The sequence below is a fragment of the Telopea speciosissima genome, chromosome 2, assembly GCF_018873765.1.
Source record: "Telopea speciosissima isolate NSW1024214 ecotype Mountain lineage chromosome 2, Tspe_v1, whole genome shotgun sequence".
Lineage (NCBI taxonomy): Eukaryota > Viridiplantae > Streptophyta > Magnoliopsida > Proteales > Proteaceae > Telopea > Telopea speciosissima.
In genome coordinates this window covers 65396541-65417454 of record NC_057917.1, presented here as the reverse complement: position 1 = coordinate 65417454, position 20914 = coordinate 65396541, and the positions used below count along the sequence as shown (strand labels likewise).

At 40.2% G+C, this 20914-nt stretch overlaps 1 protein-coding gene and 1 long non-coding RNA gene across 2 annotated transcripts in view; both read left to right on the top strand.

The window, feature by feature from the left end:
- LOC122650337 (probable leucine-rich repeat receptor-like serine/threonine-protein kinase At3g14840) overlaps window positions 1-20914 on the top strand; it is a 117603-nt gene that overhangs the window by 26427 nt on the left and 70262 nt on the right. The gene's annotated exons all lie outside the window — the stretch shown is intronic.
- Window positions 1673-20834, top strand: LOC122650343. The gene is made up of 3 exons (XR_006331412.1): window positions 1673-1744; window positions 20605-20676; window positions 20793-20834. It is a non-coding gene; the product is annotated as an uncharacterized LOC122650343 (long non-coding RNA).

Below are 20914 nucleotides of genomic sequence, written 5' to 3'. Positions count from 1 at the left end.
TCACAGCTCAAGTTCGAGTTGGGCTCTGTCAGGTTAACTGAGATTAGGGCAAGGAGATTCACAAATCACAATTGACAAGTCAGTGAAAAACGGGTCAATTTGGTGTTTTTGAGACCGATTCCGATCGATTCTGATCGGGTCACCGATTCCTGGTTTTAAAATATAAGTCGTGCCCCTAATTGACCTTTGGTTCTTTGCTATAAATTGCAGAATTCTCAAATTTCAGAGTCTACCAGGCGTACTTCCCAGAGAATTGGTGAAGCTTCCCTACCTCCAGGGAATGTAAGAATCTAAGAACTTTTTCAGGTCTAGCACATATGGAAAATAATAAAATAAACAGTTTCTTTACTACAAACCCATATTCCTCATCTCTCACTCTCTGTCTCTTCACAGTGATCTCACTCGCAACTACCTTAACGGTACAATCCCTGCAGAATGGGCTTCCTTGCCATTGGTGAACATGTAAGTCCCTCCCTTCTTGTTGGCTAAGGAAATCCAAATCTTTTGCTCGTTCCCTGAAAACTGATATTGACGGAGAGATGTCCTTCCAGCTCCCTTATTGGAAACCGATTGTCAGGTCGAATCCCAAAAGAAATTGGGAACATCCCCACTCTCAGAAACCTGTAAGTTCTGATTTTCAACCCTCTTACCTTTGTGCGTAGTTCTAAAACTGATTCGTTTTATAAGTTTCCGCTTACAGAAGTTCGAATTTTCAGGACCCTGGAGGCCAACCAGTTCTCTGGACCTCTTCCTCCAGAACTAGGCAAATTGGTCGACATAGAGAGAATGTACGTCATATTCCTTTCTCCACTTCGACATTCCTTTTTGATATTCATTTTTGGGTTTTTCTCGAATTTGCATCTGTTTTGAAGAAATTCCCTTTATTATATTATGGAATTGTCTGATTGTTTTTGTTGGAATCACTTTGGTTATTTTAGTCTGATTTCCTCAAATAATTTCACGGGGCCATTGCCAGAGACACTTGCAAAGCTAACCAACTTGAGGGATTTGTAAGTTTCTACTGCTATCAACCTTTGGTGCTTTTTTTTTCAGCTTTAGAATTTATAATTGTTATTTCCATTTATTTAACTACTTTCTTGTTCTTTAAATGCAGTCGGATAAGCGATAACAAGTTTACTGGAAAGATACCTATTTTTATAGAGAACTGGACAAAACTTACAAAATTGTAAGCCTCCCCCCCCCCCCCCCCCACACACACACACACACCGAGAACCTTGTATGAGCACAATTCAAAATTTTCACTTCGTTCTCCTTGCTTTGAATTTTTTTTCACTGGCAGAGCCATACAGGCAAGCGGTTTGGAAGGGCCAATTCCTCCTGAAATTTCTACTTTGGCATATTTAACTGACATGTGAGTGAAAGCCTTCTCTTTCCATATTCTTTCTGGTTTGTATGTTGTGACATTCCTTTTGTGTTCTTCACTGAAGCAAATTTGGGTAGCTAGCATGGTTGAAATTATTATTTGTTTTTTTCCCAGGCGGATCAGTGACATAAATGGAACAGAAATGGACTTTCCTCCATTGAGTAAAATGACAAGCATGGAGAGACTGTGAGTTGAATGTTTATATATCTCTCAAGATTAATTGAAGTTTGTGCCTTTTTGTTATTTTTTGGCTTGTTGAAGTGACAATAATTTGGTTCTTTCTTATAGAATATTAAGGAGTTGCAATATTAGTGGACCACTACCTGAATATCTCGGTTTAATGACAAATCTAAAAACCTTGTAAGCCCAACCCATCCTCTCTCTCTCTCTCTCTCTCTCTATATATATATATATATATATAAACATCCTGGAGTTGTATTTTACCTAAATTTTTAATGAGATTCTTTATGAAAGTTTGTTCTTTGGTTCTTTCTCACCCTCCCCTTCCCCCCCTTATCCATGTTGTGGATTTACAATGTTTCATATGGGTGAGGATATTACGATAAGTTCATCCTGGTGCACATTTTTTATGACAATTTAATGTTCTGGGGAAATTTTCTATATCAATAGATAGCAGTAGCATGACAGAAATCACTAGAAAGTATACTGTGTTGATTAAGCATTTGAGCCAATAAAACCATTGATTCTGAAGTTCCCAGATGGACACTGAGGATGGGGGGGGTGAATAATGTCTCTCGAAAGTCCTTGCAATTACTGACCTTGACTGACTCACTATTTGCTCTCCCTACTATCTCACTTGGGCTGGCTAGAGCAATCCCAATTTTACCAGTATCCACACACAGTCGTATGCTTGTCTACCCCACTACCACGGAGTGGCGAGGACTACAAGACAAAGCATACCCCATCCTGCATACATCCACAACACTCCAATATATCCACAACATACAATCACACAATACAACTTTTACGTGGTTCGGCAAACTTCCTACATCCACAGAGCAATACTCTAACCAAGGTCGTGTGTGTTGCTCAATACACTACTGAGTTTAACTGTTGCTACAGCCTACAGTTTAGGAGAACCTACACCTGCTTCAACCTTTGATAATCACGAAGGCAAGGGTTGCCACCCTAAACTCCTGTCAAGTCCCCTACTTGATATGTTACAATGTAAATTAAATGGAAATAAATACAAGTCCCACCCTTACAGTACAATGCCTTAGGTTTTCAACACATATACAACCTAGGTCAAATAACAAGACTTGTGACTGAGTGATTACCTCTCCGGAGTAATCACAACTGAGATTACTGGACAGTGATCCACGGTACAGCTCACTGGAATCTTTACCTGCCCCCTTGCAAGTGGAGAGACTTGAATCTTCAAGTGCTCAATGAATGGAACCCCTTTGTCCCTTCTCTCTCTCTCTCTCTCTCTCTCTCTCCTTTCTCACCAAAAACCTTTAATGCAACTCAACAACTTCTTTCTTCTCTTCAATCGCCATTAAACACCTTAAGAAGGTAGTTGAAGCGAATCAATGCACTTCACCAACTCATTCAAGCCTCCATAAAGGATTTTCTTCAAAAACCAGAGCTTAGAGGTCACCAAATCGTAGGCTATTGTTCTTGAGAGATAGATCTTCCAACATGAAGAACTGTGCACTTTTAATCAGCTCAATCCGAACTAAAATGACAAAGATATGCCCTTGCAAAGACTGGCCAATGAGGGAGGAAAAAATGGAATCTTTATGGGCTGTATAGGGTACCCGCAAAAAACTGGAGTGTGGGGTGCACGAAAACCATCAGATCGGTACTATGGACCGTGAGATTAAATCAGGATCGCACGATCCTATGAGTCTTGGTCAGCGCGATTCACGAGAGAAGCAGATGATCCAGGCTGTTTGATCGGCATCTCTCGTAACAATCAGAATGTCACCAAAAATGGTGACTACTATGTATCAATCGATGATTGGTCAGGCGCGGAATTTGTGAACTTCACTGTTCAATTTTATATCAGCGATGGATGGTGATGATGTGCCCAGGCAGAATCTTTAAATCCGCTAAATGACATGTTGTCACAGTCTGCCCACCAAAGACCCACAGACCTAGCTTGTAAGCCCATGGACATGGACCATTGGGTTAGGGAAGAATGGAAGATCCAAGATCTAGAACTTTCAACACATGTAGGGGAGTCTAGACCTAAAAAAACCTCTAAAAGCAAAAAGGTTCTAGAGAAGCTTCCAGAGAAGCCATGCATTTAGCCAAGAAAGAGACAAGGTTCTAGAGTTCTCCAAGCTACTAGAATGCTCCAAGGAAAGTTCTAGTCTCCTCACTAGAAAGTTCTCCACCATTGGATGGAGGAGACTTGTATAGATCATAGCCATTGTTTGGGGCCTTGGTTGCCTATAAATAATTGTGGCCTCATTTGGCCAAGGTACTAAGGAAGTGAGCTTCAAGCATTGTACTCAAAGCTTTAGAGCAATACAAGTTCATTCTCTCAAACTCTCTCTTGTGTTCTATATGTTCTCTTCCCAAGTCTCTTGCTAGAGTTGTTAAAGGTTGACTTAGTGCTAAAGAGTGTTAAGTGTCGGCGCGGTTGCTTAAAAAGGTCTAAGGTCGTGACTGTTATGGTATTAGAGCTTTGGTTGCGAGGGAGCCAAGCTTGTGGGATCTAAGGCATCATGTCTAACACTTCGGACGTGGAAGACATGGTGATAAGTGAACACACCCGTGGAAGGGAGGCCAATCCCAACAAGGAGAAGTGTAGGGGCAAAGACAAGTCTGTTGACGTTGGGGCTACTATGGAGGGCTACACCGATGCCGATTGGGCTGGTAACCTGATTAAGTGAAGGAGCAAAAAACAGCCTGTGGTGGCTTGATCCAATGCAAAGGCAGAGTTCAGGGCTATGGCTCATGGAGTATGTGAGCTCATGTGGTTGAGACGGCTGGTCCAAAAGTTGAAGTTTGATACTGAGGCACCCATGAGTGACAACAAGGCAGCTATAAGCATAGCTCACAATCTTGTGCAACATGACAGGACAAAGCATATTGAGGTGGACCGACATTTGATCAAAGAAAAGATCGACTCTGGTTACATATGCACTCCTTTTGTGAGGACTGGTGATCAGTTGGCACTGGTAGATATCTTCACCAGAGGACTTGTCCATCATCAATTCGATACCCTTCTGTACAAGCTAGGAATGTATGACATTTATTCTCCAGCTTGAGGGGGAGTGTTAGAGTTCATGTAATAAGGGTAGTTTGGGTACTGGGACATTATGTGTTTTACTTTTTACCTATTGTTAGAACCGTAGGGGTATTTTGGACCCTCTTCTTGTTTCTTTTATTTTTCTATTATGTGGGCTTTAGTCCCACATTGCTTATTTGTATTTCTGTCCTCTATTCTCAAGGATATAAATAAAGAGCTTGGGGTAATCATTAATCATCCAAACCTTACTCTAATTCTAAATCTGTTAACATAGCATCAAAGCAGGTTTCGAATTAGGGTCCCCTACCTTCTAATTTCAGCTTCTTCTTTCTCTTCTCTCTCTCTCGATCTCCTCTTCTCTTCTCTCTTTTCTTCTTTTGTTTTCTATTCTCCAGTAGGGCAGCACTGATGAGGTGATCCATAGATCCAGCTGCTGCCTTTCTCACCTCATTCCATGGTTAAATAAATCTGTTCGATATCTATAACACCTTGGCTGCGATATTTGAAGCTTTACATATTTCATTGATTCCATCTCAAGTATAAGGAACCAATCTCCCTTATTGAAGATCAAGAACTGCAGCAGGTTCCTTTGTTGAATTTTTTTTCTATGTCAGATCTGCCTTGAAGACCTCTTAGATCGATTTCTCTAAAAACAGGGTTTTTTTCAAAACCTTGACAAATATCGATCTAGGAGCTGCTGTCCTCTATTGGGGCTGATATTTGGAGGAGTACTCAGGCCCTTCTAGACCCACACTCGAGCCAAGTTTCAGCTCAATCCAGTGTTTTTTTGCAGGTTTTTCTCCCTACATCGATCTCAACAAAATCAGGGTTTTTTTTCAAAACCCTGAAAAAATCGATCTTAGGGTTGTAAGCCTCTGTTGCTGCTGATTTTTGGAGGCCCTTATTATTATCATACTAGAGGTCTCTCCACCAATTTCTGGCCATTCTCTTGAAGTATTTGTTGGGGCTCTCTTCACAACAGCCCCTCTCTGCGATTTGGTTTTTTCTGCTGCACTTATGGGTGACTCCGAAGTCTCTACTAGTACTTCTACTAATAATGGGTACAGTAGGAATGACACCCGTGATCTTCTTCCTAATCCTATCAAACTGGATGGGAGCAATTACTTGATATGGTCTCGCTCTGCCTACTTTGCCATTGCTAGCCGTGGGCTTACTGGCTATATTGATGGCACTACTGTCATGCCAACTGAAGCTGGCCCTTCTTTGGCCAGGTGGATCTCCAATAATGGTATTCTCATGTCTTATCTGATTGGTTCCATGCAATCAGACCTTGTGGGTGGATTTCTTCTTCTTGATAATGTTGCCCAGATATGGTCTGCCTGCAAGGAAACATATGGATAGCTTGGTAATGATGCCCAGGTATATGAACTCCGGAAGAAAGTCCTTCATACCACTCAGGGGGAATTGACTGTCACCAAGTAATATGCTACTCTCCGCAGCCTTTGGCAACAGTTGGACCATTTTTCTGATTACCGTCCCTCTACTCCTAGTAATATTGCTTCTTACAAGAAGCATGTTGATAAGATACAGGTCTATGACTTCTTGGTTGGATTAAATGTGGATTATGATCAGATTAGAGTTCAAGTGTTGGGCCACTCTCCTTTTCCTACACTTGAACAATCCTATGCTTTGGTCTCCTCTGAAGATAACTATAGGGCTGCCATGCTCCAACCTCCACCTACTGAGAGATCTGCTCTCCAGACTGCTTCCACTGTTACTCCTCTGACTGCTGGTTCATCCCCTGCTGGTGATGGTTCTACCAAGGGCATTGTCACTTGTGAGCATTGTAATAAGCCCTACCACACTAAGGACAAATGTTGGAAACTTCATGGGAAACTAGTTGACTTTGAAGCCAAACGGGCTACCAATAAGAAACCAAACAAGAAGGCCAATCACTCTGAGTCTATTGCTACAACTCCTACTACTGACACTGGCCTATCTCAGGAGGATCTACAGGCATTCCTACGTGTGCTCAAGTCTTCTGCTGCTGTTGCCTCTATTACATCAGCTATTGCCAATTCACCTTCTCCTTCAGGTTCAAACTTTGCTCGGTCAGGTATTTCATTTGTTGGTCACTATGCTTCTGTAGCTTCCCATCCTTGGATCATTGATTCTGGAGCTACAGATCACATGACTGGGTCCTCTAGTTTATTCCATCGTTATTCTCCCACTTCTGGGAAAGACAAAGTCAAAGTAACTGATGGTTCCCTTTCTTCCATCTCTGGGAAGGAATCATCAACTGCACTTCCTCTCTTTCTTTGTCTTCTGTTTTGCATATTCCTAATTTTACTACTAACCTTCTTTTTATTAGCAGTATTACTCGTGACCTTAACTGCAAAGTAACCTTTTTTTCCTTCACATTGTGTTTTTTAGGATCTGGTCTCTGGGAAGACGATTGGATTGGGTAAAGTACATGGTGGCTTGTATCTACTTGATGATGGTCGTCTCATTCCACCTCCATTGCCGTCTCCACATAAAAACTCCTTAGTCTCTTCTGAAATTTACCAGTGGTACTCTAGATTAGGTCATCCTCCATTAGGGATTTTAGCATCTTTATTTCCTACTTTGGTCAAAACATGTGATAAGACCGATATTTTTGTGAGGCTTGTGTTCTGGCCAAACAGACACGTTCAACTTATTCCATTTCAAATAAAAGGAGTTCTTTACTTTTTCAATTGGTACATTCTGATGTTTGGGGTCCTAGTCGTAAGACTTCCCTTTCCAGTCATCGTTGGTTTGTTTCTTTTATCGATTGTAATTCTAGACGCACATGGGTTTATCTTATGTACACAAAAAGTCAAGTTTTTTCGTGTTTTCAGCATTTTCATAAAATGGTTCAAACTCAGTTCCAGGCTACTCTCAAGGTTTTGAGAACTGAGAAGTGATAATGGCATTGAGTATCGGGAAACTCAATTTCAAAAGTATTTTGCTGATCATGGAATTATTCAACAGACTAGTTGTGTTGATACCCCAGCCTAAAATGGTGTGACTGAAAGGAAGAACCACTACTTGTTGGAAAGGGCCAGGGCGTTGATGTTTTTGCACCATATTCCCTCCCAATATTGGGGGGATGTTGTTCTTACTGCAACCTATCTCATTAATCGGTTGCCTTCCCGCGTTCTTGACTCCAGCAGCCCGGTTGACATTTTACATGGGAGTTCCACCTTTGTGGTTCCTCCCAAGGTGTTTGGTTGTGTGTGCTATGCCAGGGATACGAAATCTCTTGGCAATCTTGACCCTCGTGGGTTACGGTGTATTTTTTTGGGTTACTCTTCCACCCAGAAAGGTTATAAGTGTTACCACCCCCCTTCCCGTTGTACTCTGGTCAATATGGATGTTGTTTTTCATGAGAGTCTTCCCTATTATCAATCCACACATCTTCAGGGGGAGAGTTCTAGTTCTAGTGAAGATGTGTCTGTGTTTCCTCCTCTTGAAGTTTCTCCTATAGCTGCTGCCCCATCTCCTTGGGCTATTGCCCCCTCATCTGAAAGGGTTCCTTTACAGGGGAAGCTTGTAGGAAATAATGGTGGTGATATTCCTAGTCAGGGGGAGTTGACTCCGGTCCAGAGAACCATCAGTGACTTTCAAAAGAGGATTGACAAATCCAATATCATCACCTACACAAAGAGTTGTTCAAAAAAAGGGTAACAACAATCCACTGTGGCACTAATCCCTATCCAATTGCCGGCTCAGGATTCATCTCCTTCTCCTCCTGGTGAGATCTCTTCTTCCGACCTACTTATTGCTCATCGCAAAGGTACTAGGACTTGCACCCTGCATCTAAATTCTTGTTTTGTTTCTTATAGTTCTCTTTCTCCATCTTTTCGTGCATTTGTGTCCTCTCTTTCTTCTATTTCTATTCCTAGAAATTGGCAGGAAGCTTATACAGATGGAAAGTAGAGGGCAGCTATGTTGGAAGAAATGAGTGCTTTAAAAAGGAATAATACTTGGGATCTTGTAGTCCTTCCTCTAGGCAAAAAACCCGAGGGATGTAAGTGGGTGTTTGTGGTCAAACAGAAAGTTGATGAGACTGTGGATCGATATAAGGCACGTTAGGTTGCAAAGGGTTTCACTCAGACATATGGGATTGACTACTAGGAGACCTTTGCCCCTTTTGCAAAGTTGAATACAGTTTGGGCTTTGCTATCTTGTGCAGTCAATCTTGGATGGGATCTACAATAGTTGGATGTGAAAAATGCCTTCTTAAATGGAGAGCTTGGTAAGGAGGTATACATGGATATTCCACCAGGGTTTTCTTCTGACAGTAATCAAGGTAAAGTGTGCAAGTTGAAGCAAGCACTTTACGGGCTGAAGCAGTCACCTCGAGCATGGTTTGGTCGGTTTTACAAGGCCATGATTTCTGTGGGCTATAAGCAGAGTAATGCTGATCACACTCTCTTTATAAAGAGGGCTGGTGAAAAACTCACTATTCTTATAGTCTATGTGGATGACATTGTGGTTACTAGCAACGATGGTGCTGAGATCAGCCGGTTGAAGAAGTTTCTTGGGCAGGAGTTTGAGATTAAAGATCTAGGGAAGTTACGGTATTTTCTTGGGATTGAGGTTGCCAGATCTTCCAAATGCATCTTTCTCTCCCAAAGGAAGTATGTCCTAGACTTGTTGGCTGAAACTGGTTTGTTAGGGTGTCACCCTTTAGATACTCCTATCGCCTACTGTCCGTCTCAAAGAAAAGGAGGGTGAACCTGTTGATATAGGCCGGTACCAAAGACTAGTTGGGAAGCTGATTTATCTCTCATACACTCGTCCAGATATTGCTGTTGCTGTGAGTACTGTGAGTCAGTTCATGCATGATCCCTATTCTTCTCATATGGAGGCTGTTGTTCGGATTCTTCGCTACTTAAAGTCAGCTCCTGGAAAAGGCATTCTTTTGTCTCCTCATGGTCACCTATGGATAGAGGCATATACTGATGCTGACTGGGCTGGTTCTGCAGATCAAAAGTCTATCTCTGGATATTGTTCTTTTGTAGGAGGCAATCTTGTAACCTGGCGTAGCAAGAAGCAGAATGTGGTGTCTCGTTCTAGTGCTGAAGCAGAGTTTCGTGCTATGGCACAGGGCATTTGTGAGTTACTTTGGCTGAAAGGCTTGCTACAAGACCTTGGTGTTCCTGTTCATCTTCCTGTGATGTTGTATTGCGACAACAAAGCCGGTACAACATGATTGCACCAAGCATGTTGAAGTGGACAAGCATTTCATTAAGGAGAAGTTGGAAGAAGGGTTGATTTGTATTCCCTTTATGAAGTCTTCTGATCAGGTTGCTGATATTTTCACCAAGGGATTATCTGGGAAGTTGTTCCATCCTAATCTAGTAAAGTTGGGCATGATTGACATATTTGGTCCAACTTGAGGGGGAGTGTTAGAACCGTAGGGGTATTTTGGACCCTCTTCTTGTTTCTTTTATTTTTCTGTTATGTGGGCTTTAGTCCCACATTGCTTATTTGTATTTCTGTCCTCTATTCTCAAGGATATAAATAAAGAGCTTGGGGTGATCATTAATCATCCAAGCCTTACTCTAATTCTAAATCTGTTAATACCTATCTATCTCTCTTAGCTAAGTTATATTAGCATGAGGGGGGTAGACATGTAATTTTCTTTTCATTATTGTCTTAGTGAATCAATATAGGGGGGAGTTGACTCAACCTCTTAGCTAAGTTATATTAGCATGATGGGTAGGCATGTAATTTTCTTTCATTATTGTCCAAGTGAATCAATATAGGGGAGAGTTAGACTCAAACTCTTAGCTAAGTTATATTAGCATGAGGGCTTGAGGGGTAGGCATGTAATTTTCTTTTCATTATTGTCTAAGTGAATCAATATAGGGGATAGTTAGACTCAACTCTCCTACAACTTGCTACCATATTCTTCTTCTTCTTCTCCCTAACCTCACCTACTTCTCTTCTCTCACTCTCTTACTCCTTTTTCTAACTTGGATGTCCTTGAGGGCAAAGCCCACTGCCCTTGGAGTGCTATTTCACATATAGTTGGTGACTTTGGCTTTGTATGACAACGTTTCTATTTTAAAAAACCGATTTTGGGTCCGGCACAATTTTTTGTGTTTCTGTGTTTTTTGAGCGTTTCTAGATCCTGAAATGCTGTATGGTAAGTGGTAACATTTGGAAAAAAAAAGTTTCTGTAAATAAGAAGAAATAGAAACCTGTATGAGTCGCACTTAACAGAATTGTTTCTGTTGTATAACAAAAATTACGTAAAATGCTACCTACTCTATAATTTGTGTACAACAACAAACTCAGCTTTATCCCAACTTAATGGGGTCGGCTACATGGATCCAAACGAAACAAAGTAGAGAAAATAGAGGTCAACACCAAAAAATGGATGTAAAAAGAGATGAGAAATGGAAAATGAAATATGGAAAATAAAAGATGAAAGATGTAAATAAGAGGAAAGAGGCACAACTCAGTAAGTTAGGATAATCTTAGCTAAATGGGGTCTACTACATGGATCTTTGCCCTCCAATAGGCTCTTTCCAAGGTCATACTTGGTACAAGACCTAGACTATGCATATCCTTCCTCACAACTTCTCCTATGGTCATTTTAGGCCTGCCCCTAGCTCTTTTAGCTTCTTTGATTGGGATTATATCACTCCTCCTTACTGGGGCGTCCCTAGGCCTCCGTTGAACATGACCATACCACCTCAAACGACTCTCTTGAAGCTTGTCATTGATTGGGGCAATTCCCAAGTCAAATATACTCATTCCTTACTTTATTATTCCTAGTTTTTCCGCACATCCATCTTAACATCCTCATCTCTGCTACACATAGCTTGTCAATATGATACTTCTTAATTGCTCAACGTTTTGCCACATACATCATAGCCGGTCGTACAACAGTCCTGTAGAATTTTCCTTTAAGCTTTAAAGAATACGTCGGTCACACAACACACCGGACACACCTCTCCACTTCATCCATCCCACTTTAATTTTTAGTGAAACATCATCCTCTATGTCACCTTCTTTATTTATGATTGATCCTTGATATCTAAAATAGTCACTTTGTGGTATCTCTCTTTCCCCAATTCACACTATGTCGGTATCCATTATAGTGTGACTAAAATTACACGTCATATACTCCATCTTCGATCTACTGATCTTAAAACCTCTTGTTTCCAAGGTTGATCTTCATAGCTCTAACTTAGCATTGATCCTTAGTCTCATCCACCAAAACAATATCATTGGTAAAGAGCATACACCACGAGACCTCACTTGGATGCTCTTGGTTAGGTTGTCCATGATAAGCACAAAAATATAAGGGCTTAAGGCTGATCCCTGATGTAACCCTATCGTAATTGGTAATTCCTTGTCCTGACCTCCCAGTCTCCCACAGATCTCACACTAATCACCACTCCATAAATATCTTTAATTATATCCACATATTTACTCGATACCCCTCTCTTCACTGGAACATGCTGGATTAAATCTCTAAGGACTCGATCGTAGGCTTTTTTTAGGTCAATAAAGACCATATGGAGATCCTTCTTGCTATCTCTATATCTTTCCCCCCTCAGTAAGTAGATAGCTTCTGTCATGGATCTATCTGGCTTAAAGCCAAATTGGTTCCTCAAGATATGAGTCTCTCTTCTCAAACGGGCTTCAATAACCTTCTCCCAAAGTTGCATAGTATGACTCATTAGCTTTATGCTCCATAGTTATTGCAGCTTTGGATATCACCTTTATTTTTGTAGATCGGGACTATAATGCTTCTCCTCCATTCATCTGGCATCTTCCTTGTGCTCATAATCCTATTAAATAGATTGGTTAACCAATATACTCCACAACCTCCCAAGGCTTTCCACACTTCTGTTGGGATCTCATCGGGGCCTGGTGTCTTGCATGCTTTCATCTTTCTTAAGGCTTCTTTAACTTCCGCCTCATCAACCTTTCGTACATATCTATAGTGTAAGGTGTCTTGTTGCATAATGTTATTGTCCTGGTCAAATGCAAAACATCACCATTAAAAACTACTTTATTTGTTTAGATAGTAGATCCATGAGTTTGAACCAGTTATTACACATATTTCTAGCGTTGAAATAAAACATAAATAAGAACAATTGATATGACCAAGCTCCATATCAACAAGAAGGTTGTAACATCAAATACAAAATACTTCGGCCGATTTCCTCTTGGTGGATGAGTACGAATGCCATTCTTGAGAACATTATCATGGATGCGCTCATCAATATCCTCATCGGGATTGTGAGCGTCTACCCATATGAAATATCCTACATGATCTTCATTTGCGGGGCATTTGAAAAACCATTGTCCTAGGTTTCAATGTGTAGGAGACACCTTTAACACCATTCGACCCTGCCTACAAGGACACATGGGTCCTTCACCCTTCATCTCCCTGTAAGATAATTAAAGCTACAGATATGGAATTTGGGAATACTGTTTGAAAAGAGAAAATTGCACTTAGTTGAAGTATGGATTTTAAAACAAAATGTGCTTAATATATCAAACAACATAATGTAGTCCTAGATTAGTAGAAGACCATCTAGGAGCCAGTAAACCAGGATCTAATATGAATTGGTGGCCCGATTAGGTCAAAATAGGGGCTTAGGTCAAAATTAGGGTTAGGGTTTGATGTTAAGGTTATGTCAAGTCAAGGTAGGGGAGTCTATCTGTGAAGGTCTTGAGATGTTTTGATGGATGGAAGTGTGTGAATTTGAATCGGCAGCAAGGGTTTTGGGTTTTGGGAAAAGAGGAATAGAGGGGGATCTAGGGTTTCGGATGGGAATTTGGGGCTAGGGTTTGGTTTGATGATTCCTAGTGTAGGGAATGAAATTCGATTCAGGTATGGTGTGTTTCTTGATGGTTGGATTAGTCTGTGAAGAATTTGGGTAATGGGATGATCTCCAGAAATAGGTGGGATGTTGTGGTTTGAATGGGGTATTGAGAAAAAAGCTTGGTTCAAGTATTCCAATTAGGCAGGAGAATACTCAATCCAATTATGTGAAGGTATTGTTAACTGAATGGTTTGTTAAGAATTTTGGGAGATGGGTGGGAAAATTAGGGTTTGGGGGGGGGGATTAGAGGATTAGAAGCAGAATGGGTATTAATGGGATGATTCAAACTTATTGTTGTTGCAAGGGCAGCTCAGTTGGTTAGAGGATCTTGAATAGATCTTGATTCTTGATCTTGAACTTGAAGGAGATCTTCAAAGAATTGAAAGAATGCTTCAAAAGAACCACCCGGGTGATGCAAATCCTAGCCTCCTCGAATTGAAGAAGCCACCCTAAGCCTAGGGTTTGAGTAGGAGCCTTAATTTAGTTTATTTTAGTTCTATACTTAGTTTTTATTTTGTGTTTTTAATTGAACCGGTTTAAATTGGTTGCATCCAATTGGTTCAATTGGTCTAATTTAAGTCCAGTGATCCTATTGGCTAGTAGGGAATCTTCTTTTATTTTCAAGTAGTTTAAGTTGTTTTAAGCCATTAGAGTCAATTGAGTCTTTTTATGCTTTTTTAATTGTTTTAAATCACTTAATTGTACCTCTCCACGATTTAGGATGGAGATTAAGTTGTAATAGTTTTAGGATTTAGGCCTTTGGCCTTCTATTTAATGATAGATCGTGGGAGAGGCTCCCCCACCAATTATGTTTTAAAAAAATCGTTTCTTTATGCTGCTGCTTGCTCTTTGAGAGTGTTCCTTGTGGGTAATATCAAGGAGGCCTTATGAGTCATATCAAGGTGGAAGGGCTGGTGGATTCCGGGGACTCCTTGCATCTTGTAGATCGGGAGGTCCTTTTCTGCTATCAAGCTACATCAAACTGCTATTGCCTTTGAAGGAGATCAAACCAGTGAATTATTTTTAATTCCCTGCAAGTTTCCTTCTTCTTCTTCTCCATCCAACCTAACCCTGATCGATTCCCCTTAAACCTATTGTTTTAAACCCTAGTTATTCTGTCCAGCCCCTTCCCACCATCAGATCTGTTCCAATTTTACACCATAGTTCCAGTAGGCCATCTCCTTCACTCGATTCCCATTCTGCCCCCATTCCAACAGCTAAACCCTAATCCCCCTCTTCCCCATTAAAACCCTAAAACTTACCTAGACCTATCCAACCATCCAAATCCTTCAATATTACAACCGAACCACCCCTACACTGCCCTTAACACTCGACCTTAAGCTCCAGCCCAAATTCCAGGTCTAAACCCTAAATCTCATCTCCTCCTTCATTCCCAAAACCCGAAACCCTAACCTAAAATTTCTGAAATTTTAAAACTTATTCAAATCTAACCAAACCTAGTTCATTAAGATCTTTAAAACCTGCCTAGTTTAATCCTATAAACTGTTTTCCCATTACCTTACCCTAACCTTAGAATTTAGACCTAAAACTACACTGCTGTCTTATTATAACTGCTGAATCAGCAGCCCCTTTAGTTCCTTTTACTATTGATCCTATTACCATGGTTCCTAGTGGGATTACTCCTACCTAGGACTACATCACCGGGCTTCACACCGCAAGGTGTCGATTCGATCAAACACCAATCCCACCAACGAACCACCCGGGCTTCCCACCGCAAGGTGTCAATCGGATCACACACCAATCCCACCAGCCTTGATCAAACACAAGACAAAATCTTCAATGGAAAAGAAGAGAATAGCAGCAAAAAGTTTTCATTAATATCAAAATTCGTGTTCAATACTTGCTTCCCTTACAACCTTATATAAGAGACTTAAAAATAGACTCCTACACTAAAAAGGAAAGGCCTAACCCAATCCTTAACCTATTAGGTAACTTAAACTGACTAGGAAACTAAAATGGACTCAATACATAGTCCTAATCCAACACTTAAAAGAAAACTACTAAAATCACTTAAATTGAACCATTAGTTGAACCGGTTCAATTTATGAACAAAAACAGCAAAACAAAACTAAATATGGAACTAAAACAACTAATCCCGTATGCAACCTAATTACCCATATTTTAGGCCCATAAAAGTGACCTATTACATAGAAAACCCATGGGATCAAAGGCCCAACATGTATATAACCTAACTCTAGACTTATTCCTAATAAAACAAGCCTATATTGGTGATGAATCTGCATCACAACATATCATCAAATATGATAGCGTAAAGTAGGAGTAAATTAGTTTAATCTAAATGTAGACAACAATGTACTTGAATCTCCAAAATTATTACAAACTTTGAATCAAGTAATGAAATCTGAACTATACCGGTCATTGCCCTTAATATTACCTGCTGCCATGATATGCCTACATTGCCCCAGTCACCATCCTAAAAACCAGTCCTTGGTTAATTCCATATTTCTAAGTTTAGACCCTACATGGAGGCTCATACCCTGTCTCAAGCAAAGAACCAAAGAGAGAAGGACGAAATGATTCCACATTACAAGTTTGGAACCCATGACCCTTGGTTAATTCCCATATATGTGAAGTAAATAACCAATGCTTCAAAACTTCTACATCCTACACATGTGGCATACCCCAATCCAAGGAGAAATAATATCAGAAAATGGAAAAGATGAGTGCAACCCAAGATGAAATCTCAGACTTATAAACACAACCAAACCTCAACTTCAGGCCATGAAATCAGATTTGCTGTAACTCTGAAGCAATGAAGCCCAGAACTTTAGCTGGGTCAGTCGGCCTCTGGCCAAGTATGTTAAGCCCAAGTTAAACAGAAAGCCATGAAAATATAACATCAATACATAATAAGAAAAACAAAGGACAAGTCACCAATCTCAGAAGAAATTTCCCACTTCAAAAGAAGAGAAAACGCAATCCAAGAAAACAGATTGTCAAAAAAATCATTGTTACTTCATCCATCACTAATATAAACTTAACATGTATATATAAGACATTAAATATCGATATATATATATATATATATATATATATATATATATATATATATATATATATAGAGAGAGAGAGAGAGAGAGAGAGAGAGAGAGAGAGAGTACCTTCAAAGAGCTTTGATCGCAGAGTACCTACGAAGAGTCGATTCCCCACAATCCCAGTCACTGGCTTCGATCGTGCAAAGGGCCTTCGAAGAGCTTTGATCGCAGAGAACCTTCGACCCACCCACAATCCCAGTCGCTAGCTTCGATTGCACAAAGGAGTACCTTCGAAGATGAAGACAGTAATCTGATTTTAGGGTTAAATGGATGGGTTTTATGTTTTGTAAGCCAAAGCCCACAAATACACTTCGTAACTAAAGACACATGCTTGTTTCTTTGACTTTTCAAAGAAATTATTCTACCAGGTGAGAAACACCAAAATTGGTGTTTTTCAAATGGGGCTCAAAAGTGTGCCAAGTGCCTTGTTCGTTTAAAAAGAAACAGAAAATCAAACCGGACATACTATACAGTATTTACCCTATTTCTGTTCCCAAAAAAAAAACGAAAAACAGTAGAATCGGTTTGTTAGAACGCTGCCATGCAGAGCCTTTGTTTCTGTGATATTTCAGCATGTCTGGAGAGAGAAGAATCAACCAGTGGACTTGATGCAGATAAGTGTCCTAGAGGGCTTATTTTATTGGAAATAAGCCTGGGGTTGGGTTATGTATCTATTGGGCCTTTTATTCCATGTGTTTTCATTGTAATAGGCCACTTTAATAGGCCTAAAATATGGGTACAAGGTAGGCATACGGGATTGGACTTAGTAGTAGCATATTTTCATTCCTAGTTCAAGTAGGAATAGTTAGTTATTAGTTGTGTTTGTTATTTCAGCAACATTGTAATACTCCTATTCATACTAGGAGTTGGTTTTCAGTTTCATAGTTTGATTAGTTTTATTTTCATTCTATAGAACAATGTAAGGCTGCTGAGCCATGGAGGATTGAATGAATTGAAGTTATTGAGTGCTGTTTGGCCTTAAGAATCTGTGAGAGACAGAGTGGGTGGGATACCCTAGACCTGAGGTAGGATAGGTTTTCTTCTTCTTCTTTCTCTGTTCTACCGCTAACTACCTGTTGTTTTGGGTTGCTGCTCGACATCAAGTACTTATCGGGAAGACGTGGTACCTGATTTCAGCAAGGAACATTGTCCTCCAACTACCCAAACAATCCACAATAACAGGTAATTAGTATTCTGAGTTTAATTTCAGTTTTGTACCTCCATCGTATGCTCTGTTTTTGGTCTACTTTCAGCATATAGTTGATCTTCGATTAAACCCAAACCCTTGGGCTGTTTGCTGTGAAACTTTGGGAGCATAAAGCCCTACCTAGGAGTGTACTAGTGCTCCACACTTAACCCGAATTGCAATTCGAATGTTATCCCTGACGGCATCCTCTAGTGGCTGCGAACGTAACTGGATTACATTCGGGTTGATACACACCAAACCCCGGAATCGTCTCAGTTATTCAAAGTTGGAGAAGCTAGTGTATGTCCATTACAACATGAAGCTGAAGCTTAAATATTTAGAGCTGGAAAGAGAAGGAGATGATGTAGATGTCAACCCAATCGACATCAACCACCTACTTGACGATGAAGATCCAGTTAGAGCATGGATAGAGGATACTGATAAGGTATTGGTGATGGATCAATTAAGTGAGGATCGCCAGACAACCAAACCTGATCCAGTGATATAGAGCATCATTCAACAGATGGATGAGGATGCAACACAACCACCATCACAAGATCCTTGTCCTAATGTTGAAGAAAATGACAGTAGCTCTGAAGAAGGTTTAGTTAGGAGGACGAGGTCAGGTCATCCGTATGGAGGAACTCAACAACATGTTGATGATGAGGATGAAGACGGCGATGGTGATGATGATGGTGATGGTGATGGTGATGGTGGTGGTGGTGGTGGTTCTGTTGCTGCTACTGCTGTTGCTGCTGATGATGATGATGATGATGATGATGATGGTAGTGGTGGTGGTGGTGGCCATGGTGCTGGAGGTAGTGGTGGTGACCATAAGGCTTCACAACATCATGCTGGGGTTCAGTTCACATGTGAGGCAGGATACACACATACTACCCAAGATATGGATCATGGTCCTGGGCCTGTTGGCCATAAGACTTACTCACAGAAGCCGCATAAGGGCAAGTCTGCCAAGCGCTCCCACAATCCATATGATAGTGATGTGCTTATGAGTGGCATGGAGTCACTTAGCATTAGTTCTGATTATGCTGGTGCTTCATCAAGCCAGGGGCATTATGCATCAGGTTCTTCTTCAGGCTATGGACATGGGGCTTCTACAGGGTATGGAAGTTATGGATACGGAGAGACACAAGCACAAGCACAACCTAGTGCTTTCCTGAAATTAGCCACTCCAGAGCAGTACACACGATTCTACTATGAGTGGGAGAGTCACTACCATCAGTATTTTAACTGGGCTCAGTATTGTACTTATGTTCGGTCAGTACACAACATCATCCTAGTTGCTCCTATTGTTGAAGACCCTTACAGACATGACTTTGATCCACCCCGACATTCTTCATGGCAATAGAGTGACTCTATATGTAAGAAATTTCATCTTTTAATCTTTTATAACAATTTCAAAGTGCCGCACTTGTCTGGTTATTGATTATTCACAATTCTTAGTATATATGCATGATATATGACACAAATTTGCTTGTTTATATTGTTTTTATTGTCCAAAAGTGTATTTCCATGTGTATTTTGATCATTTTCATACGTTTCTGCACCGATCGATACGTATCTCCGATACGATACGTCTCTTAAAATCGCCTGACCGATACGATACCCGATACCGATACTTAAATCCTTGCCTAGGACCCCTACTCGCCCACAGTTTGGGGCCCTTCTGATTTCTGGTTTGTGAGTTACCTAAAGTTCATTTTTTTCTCTCCCAGTTTTCTCTATTTCAGAATTTTGGTTTTCAATATTACTTTTGATCCTTTGTTTTGCATTGGAACCTTGGGGCTTTTGTTTAAACCATTGAACTTGAGGTCTGTCCCGAATTTCAGACAAATCAGTTCGGTGGATTGAATTTAATTTGAATTTTACTGTTCCTGAGATCTCCGCACGTAAGATCACTGTTACCCACATCAGGGGTTCTTATCAATCCTATTAACTATTGTTTCCTAGAGTTTGGTGTTATTCCGAGAAGTTTGAGTTTTCTGTCAAGTTTCGGATTTCTATCTGAGTGGGGTTTTGACTTGGGATCCTATCCGGGATTTAGAGTTGTTCCAACCTAAACCCCCCCCCCCCCTATATATTGCTTCTCTTCCTTCTTCAGAGGAGGAATTCTGTATTTAACCTGATGATTTCTCATCTGATTTGGCTACTTTGGTACATAATGATGCCAGCCATTGTATATATCAACGGATGTAACTTTCCTTATCTTTAATGATATTTTATATTATCCATTAAAAAAAAAATAGACCCTTATAACAGGAATGGTTCACCTTATTTTATTAAAGCATTTCCAATGTGAGGAAATGTCAGGAGAACTTCAATGCTACATTACTGCAGGATTTCAGAGCTGCAATAGTTACGGTTGCATGGAACAGTGAAGAGATTCTCAGAGAACAAAATGAAAATTCTGGCTCACTGATTGAATAATTTTCAATAAATAAAATCTTTGGCTCATGGATTGTATAATTTTCAACAAATCATGGATGACACTGAATGGCACAATATTAAATAATCATTTACAATACAACAGTAGATGGGTGTCCATATCTGAATGAAGCCAATAAGTGAAAATACTAAAGCGAGAACCCTAGAATTCAGGACAAAGTAGCAAATGCTCACTTCCATTTGCTCCTGTGTCTTCAATAGTTAATAAAACATTTTGATATGATGCTAGTTTGTTGTACTAGAGTTTGTTTTCAGATATTTTTATTGTAACCATTGCATATGCCATGTTGAATTGCTGATACTCTTGAACTTTCTTTTTCGTCGATATAAAAGTAAATGTTGATGAAAAAGTCAGAAAGTAAAATTCTCTTAGGAGATTTATTTTCTTCAGACCAGAACCTTATTTTTGCTTCCATTTTTTCATGCAGAGACCTCAGCTATAATAAGCTGGCTGGAGAAATTCCAAGAACTTTTGAAAGATTGTCGGAATTAGATTTTATGTAAGTGAGTTTCTGATGTAATCATTGTGTAATGAGTATTAGTTGCAAGTTACCACGCCAGTTATTTCAGAAAACTGCGTAGTCACAAAACTTTATGGACATGGTCTTGTGATTAGGTATCTAACTGGAAATTTGCTAACTGGTCTTGTTCCTGATTGGATGATGCTGGAGAAAGGCAAAAACATGTATGTTCTCACCCCTTTGATTTTGTTCTTGTATGTTGTCTCTTCAAAAAAAA